We start from the raw sequence: 7,145 nt of genomic DNA on the forward strand, positions 1-7,145 counted from the left end.
AGGTGGGTGCTGCTATGGTGACCAGCGAGCTGAGATAAGGGGGGGCTTTACCTAGCAGGGTCTTGTAGATGACCTGGAGCCAGTGGGTTTGGCAACGAGTATGAAGCGAGGGCCAGCCAACGAGAGCATACCATGTCGCAGTGGTGGGTAGTATATGGGGCTTTGGTGACAAAACGTACGGCACTGTGATAGACTGCATCCAATTTATTGAGTAGGGTATTGGAGGCTATTTTGTAAATGACATCGCCGAAGTCGAGGATCGGTAGGATGGTCAGTTTTACGAGGGTATGTTTGACAGCATGAGTGAAGGATGCTTTGTTGCGAAATAGGAAGCCAATTCTAGATTTAACTTTGGATTGGAGATGTTTGATGTGAGTCTGGAAGGAGAGTTTACAGTCTAACCAGACACCTATGGCCCTATATGACGACGATACCCCCGGACAGGGCCAACTAGGCAGGATATAACCCCACTCACTTTCTCAAAGCAAAGCTCCCACACCAACGAAGGGATATCAACTAACCTACTACCCCAAGACAAAGTTGAGTATAGCCCAGGAAGATCTCCCACCAGTGACTAAACCCACTCAAATCGAGTAGGGAAAAAGCCTGTCAAGACAGGAAACACCACTCCTAGGGAGGGCATGGGAGAGCGCTAGTAAGCCAGTGAAACCCGTAATAGGGTCAGATGCAAAGAATCTCAGTGGAGAGAGGGGAGCCAGCCAGACAGAGACATCAAGGGCGGGTTGTCACTCCAGTGCCTTGCCTTTAACCTTCACACCCCTGGGCCAGACTACACTCAAACATAGGACCTACTGAAGAGATGAGTCTTCAGTAAAGACTTAAAGGTCGAGACCTAGTCTCTCACATGGATAAGCAGACCATTCCATAAAAATGTAGCTCTATAGTAGAAAGCCCTCTTGAAATTCTAGGAACAATAAGGAGGCTTGCGTCTTGCAACCATAGCGTACGTGTAGGTATGTACGGCAGGACCAAATCGGAGAGATAGGTAGGAGCAAGTCCATGTGATGCTTTTTAGGTTAGCAGTAAAATCTTCAAATCAGTCCTAGCCTTAACAGGAAACCAGTGTAGAGAGGCTAACACTGGAATATGAGTAATATGATCAAAAGTTTGGGTTCTAGTCAAGATTCTAGCAGCCGTATTTAGCATTAAATGAAGTTTATTTAGTGCTTTATCCGGGTAGCCAGAGAGTAGAGCAGAAGAAGTGGCAAATGTATGGATGAGCTTTTCTGCAGAATTTCTGGACAAAAACTTTGTGATTACGAAAATGGAAAATAGCTACCCATTAAATATTTTTTATGTGCTTGTAAAAAGAGAGATCAGGGTCCAGAGTAACACCGAGGTCCTTCACAGTTTTATTCTAGATTCATTGTCAGATCAAACAGCAGATCTTTCTTTCTTGGGACCTAGAGATAGCATCTATGTTTTGTTAGAGTTTAAAATATCTAATTTCTTGTGACAGTTGTTTTTTGTTTTTAGAGGTGAGACTGCATCTAGGTTATTACACAAGGTTAAGTTTAGATCCTTGGTTAGGTGGTTAACTGATTTTTGTATTACAACGTCCTTGGGTAGGTGGAGGGAGTCTGGAAGGGCATCTAGGAATCTTTGGGTTGTCTGAGAATTTATAGCGCGGCTTTTGAATATCCTTGGTTGGGGTCAGAGCACATTATTTGTTGCGATTGCAAACTTAATAAGATGGTGGTCCGATAGTCCACCCAAAAAACAGTTCGATCCACAATATTTATTCTACGGGACAAAATTAGATCCAGGGTATGATTGTGGCAATGCGTAGGTCCCGAGACATGTTGAACAATACCCACTGGATCGATGATGGCTCCTAAAGCCTTTTGGTGTGTGTCTGTGAACTTTTCCATTTGAATATTGAAGGCACCAAAAATTCGGAATATTTTCTGCAATGACTATGAGGTCCAATAGGAATTCAGGGGACTCAATGAGTAACGCTGTATATGGCCCAGGAGGCCTGTAAACAGTAGCTCTACAAATGTATTGAGTAGGCTGCATAGATTTCATGACTAGAAGCTCAAAAGACAATAGCGCAGTAATTTTTTCCTCCATAAATTGACATTTGCTGTTGTAAAAGTTAGCAACACCCCCGCTTTTGCGGGATGTGCAGGGTTATGGTCGCTAGTGTATCCAGGGGGAGCGGCCTCATTTATCACAGTACATTCATCAGGCTTGAGCAATGTTTCAGTCAGGCCAATCATATAAAGTTTATGATCTCTGTGGAGAGACCTGTTTACAAACACTACAGGAACAAGATCATACACATGTATCGATCACATGTTTACTAATACTGTAGAACTTTGTTCTAAAGCTGTATTCGTACCCACTGGATGCAGTGATCACAATATAGTGGATATATCCAGGAAAGCCAAAGTTCCAACAGCAGGGCCTAAAATAGTGTATAAGAGATCATACAAAAGATTTTGCTGTGACTCTTATGTGGATGATGTTAAAAATATTTGTTGGTCTGATGTGATTAATGAGGAACATCCAGACGCTGCACTTGATGAATTTAGAAAATTGCTTCTTCCAATTATTGATAAACATGCACCTGTTAAGAGTTAAGAAACTGTCTGTTAGAACTGTTAAAACTCCATGGATTGATGAGGAATTGAAAAACTATGGTTGAAAGAGACAAAAGGGGCAAAGGGAGTGGCTAATAAGTCTGGCTGCACATCTGACTGGCTTACTTACTGCAAAATTAGAAATTATGTGACTAAACTCAACAAAAATAATAAGAAAATGTATTATGAAGCCAAGATCAATGATATAAAGAATGATGGAAAAATACTTTGGAGTACTTTAAATTAAATTATGGGCAGAAAGACAAGTTCAACTCCATCTTTCATCGAATCAGATGGCTTATTCACCACAAAACCATTTGATGTTGGCAATTATTTGAATGATTATTTCATTGGCAAAGTTGGCAAACTTAGGCAGGAAATGCCAACAATGAACAGTGAGCAATTGTATTCATTAATTTAAAAAACAAATAATGAAAGAAAAGCATTGCAAGTTTGAATTTTGCAAAGTTAGTGTGGGAGAGGTGGGAAAAGTATTGTTATCAATCAATAATGACAAACATCCTGGCATTGACAACTTAGATGGAAAGCTACTGAGGATGGTAGCTGACTCTATAGCCACTCCTATCTGTCGTATTTTTAATCTGAGCCTAGAGGAAAGTCTTTGTCCTCAGGCCTGGAGGGAAGCCAAAGTAATTCCGCTACCCAAGAGTGGTAAAGCGGCCTTTACTGCTCTAACAGCAGAACTATAAGCTTGCTGCCAGCTCTTAGCAAACTGTTGGAAAAAATTATGTTTGACCAAATACAATGCTATTTCTCTGTAAACAAATTAACAACAGACTTTCAGCATGATTATAGAGAACACTCAACATGTACTGCACTGACACAAATGACTGAAGATTGGTTGAAAGAAATTGATAATAAGAAGATTGTGGGAGCTGTACTGTTAGATTTCACTGCAGCCTTTGATATCATTGACCATAACCTGTTGTTGAAAAAATGTATGTGTTATGGCTTTTCAACTTCTGCCATATCGTGGATTCAGAGCTATCTATCTAATAGAACTAAAAGGGTTTTCTTTAATGGAAGCTTCTCTAATGTCAAACATGTAAAGTGTGGTGTACCGCAGGGCAGCTCTCTAGGCCCTCTACTCTTTTCTATTTTTACCAATGACCTGCCACTGGCATTAAACACAGCACGTGTGTCCATGTATGCTGATGATTCAACCATATATGCACCAGCAACCACAGCTAATGAAGTCACTGAAACAAAGAGTTGCAGTCTGTTTTGGAATGGGTGGCCAGTAATAAACTGGTCCTGAACATCTCTAAAACTAAGAGCATTGTATTTGGTACAAATTATTCCTTAAGTTCTAGACCTCAGCTGAATCTGGTAATGAATGGTGTGGCTGTTGAACAAGTTGAGGAGACTAAATTACTTGGCATTACCTTAGATTGTAAACTGTCATGGTCAAAACATATAGATTCAAGGGTTGTAAAGATGGGGAGAGGTCTGGCCATAATAAAGAGATGCTCCGCTTTTTTGACACCACACTCCAAAAAGCAAGTTCTGTAGGCTCTAGTTTTGTCTAATCTTGATTATTGTCCAGTCGTGTGGTCCAGTGCTGCAAGGAAAGACCTAGTTAAACTGCAGCTGGCCCAGAACAGAGTGGCACTTCTGCTCTTCATTGTAATCAGAGGGCTGATATAAATACTATGCATGCCAGTCTCTCTTGGCTAAGAGTTGAGGAGAGACTGACTGCATCACTTCATTTTATAAGAAACATTCATGTGTTGAAAATCCCAAATTGTTTGCATAATCAACTTACACACAACTCTGAGACACAAACTTATCCAACCAGACATGCCACCAGTGGTCTTTTCACTGTCCCCACAAATTCAAGAAAGCGTACAGTATTATATAGAGTCCTTATTGCATGGAACTTCTGTAACGCTGTGCACTGAGAGTCAGGAGTGAGTGTTCTAATAAAATAAACAGAACATAAAACAAAACAATAAACACTAACAGCACACAGACAAGAAACAGAAACAGAAACAATGACGTCTGGGGAAGGAACCAAAGGGAGTGACATATATAGGGAAGGTAATCAGGGAAGTGATAGAATCCAGGTGAGCATAACAATGGTGACAGGTGTGCGCCATAACGAGCAGCCTGGTGACCTAGAGGCCGGAGAGGGAGCACACGTGACAACTTCCTTCCATCTCATATTGCTCAAATAAACAGCAAACCTGGTTTCAAAAAACAGATAAAGCAACACCTCACGGCACAACGCCTCTCCCCTATTTTACCTAAATAGTTTGTGTGTATGCATTGATATGTAGGCTATGTGTGCCTTTTTTTTTAAATGTATGTATCTCTGTCCTTGAGCTGTTCTTGTCTTTTGATGTTCTGTATTATGTCATTCTGTATTATGTTTCATGTTTTGTGTGGACCCCAGGAAGAGTAGCTGCTGCTTTTGCAATAGCTAATGGGGATCCTAATAAAATACCAAAATAGCTGTGCAGCAACGCTCCCCATCCAACCTCACAGAGCTTGAGAGGATCTGCAGAGAAGAATGGGAGAAACTCCCCAAATGCAGGTGTGCCAAGTTTGTAGCAACATCGCTGCCAAAGGTGCTTCAACAAAGTACCGAGTAAAGGTTCTGAATACTTATGTAAATGTGATATTTAATTTTTTAATTTTTCCTGAATTTACTAAAAATTCTCTAAATCTATTTTTGCTTAGTTATTATGGGGTATTATGTGTAGATTGATGAGGGGGGGAAACAATTTTGTCCATTTTAGAATAAGGCTGTAACATAACAAAATGTAGAAAAAGTCAAGGGGTCTGAATACTTTCCGAATGCACTGTATACAAACAAGTATACAGGACTGTAATCACTTAGTTACTGCTTTGTAATAGTGAGATTTGAAAGAAATACAAGCATCAACACACACACACACACACCTGTTAATTGAATATGATTGGAGAAACACTGCACATACAAGCACACTCATACAGGCCCGCGCACACACACACCAACAAATTACCAAGTTTTTGTTTGAGACACTGCAAATAAAGGTGGCTTAATTAATTTCAGTGAGAAACACAATTGTCACGTTGTATAATGATAGGAGACAGGCGCAGGAATACGAAATAGGGGCTTTTATTTCTCTACCCAAAATAGCGTACATCATGAACATGATCCTCACAATCAAATGTCGACCGCATTATCTACCAAGGGAATTCTCTTAGATTATAATCACAGCCCCCCCAGACACATCGATGGCCCTGAACAAACTTTATTTGACTCTATGTAAACTGGAAACCACATATCCTGAGGCTGCATTCATTGTAGCTAGGGATTTTAACAAGGCTAATCTGAAAACAAGACTACCTAAATTCTATCAGCATATCGATTGCGCAACCAGGGCTGGTAAAACCCTGGATCATTGTTATTCTAACTTCCGCAACGCATATAAGGCCCTCCCCCGCCCTCCTTTCGGAAAAGCTGACCACGACTCCATTTTGTTGCTTCCAGCCTACAGACAGAAACTAAAACAAGAAGCTCAGGTCTGTTCAAGGCTGGTCCGACCAATCTGATTCCACGCTTCAAGACTGCTTCGATCACGTCGATTGGGATATGTTCCGCATTGCATCCAACAACAACATTGACGAATACGCTGATTCGGTGAGCGAGTTCATTAGAAAGTGCATCTGCGATGTCGTACCCACAGCAACTATTAAAACATTCCCAAACCAGAAACTGTGGAATGATGGCAGCATTCGCGCGAAACTGAAAGCGCGAACCACTGCTTTTAACCAGGGCAAGGTGACCGGAAACATGACCGAATACAAACAGTGTAGCTATTCCCTCCGCAAGGCAATCAAACAAGCTAAGCGTCAGTATAGAGACAAAGTAGAGTTGCAATTCAACGGCTCAGACACAAGAGGTATGTGGCAGGGTCTACAGTCAATCACGGATTACAAAAAGAAAACCAGCCCCGTCGCGGACCAGGATGTCTTGCTCCCAGACAGACTAAATAATTTCTTTGCTCGCTTTGAGGACAATACAGTGCCACTGACACGGGTCGCTACCAAAACCTGCAGACTCTCCTTCACTGCAGCCGACGTGAGTAAAACATTTAAACGTGTTAACCCTCGCAAGGCTGCAGGCCCAGACGGCATCCCCAGCCGCGTCCTCAGAGCATGCCCAGATCAGCTGGCTGGTGTGTTTACGGACATATTCAATCAATCTTTATCCCAGTCTGCTGTTCCCACATGCTTCAAGAGGGCCACCATTGTTCCTGTTCCCAAGAAAGCTAAGGTAACTGAGCTAAACAACTACCGCCCCATAGCACTCACTTCCGTAATCATGAAGTGCTTTGAGAGACTAGTCAAGGACCATATCACCTCCACCCTACTTGACACCCTAGACCCACTCCAATTTGCTTACCGCCCCAATAGGTCCACAGACGACGCAATCGTAACCACACTGCACACTGCCCTAACCCATCTGGACAAGAGGAATACCTATGTGAGAATGCTGTTCATCGACTACAGCTCAGCATTTAACACCAT

Source organism: Salvelinus sp. IW2-2015, linkage group LG4q.1:29 (assembly GCF_002910315.2).
Source record: "Salvelinus sp. IW2-2015 linkage group LG4q.1:29, ASM291031v2, whole genome shotgun sequence".
Taxonomy (NCBI): domain Eukaryota; kingdom Metazoa; phylum Chordata; class Actinopteri; order Salmoniformes; family Salmonidae; genus Salvelinus; species Salvelinus sp. IW2-2015.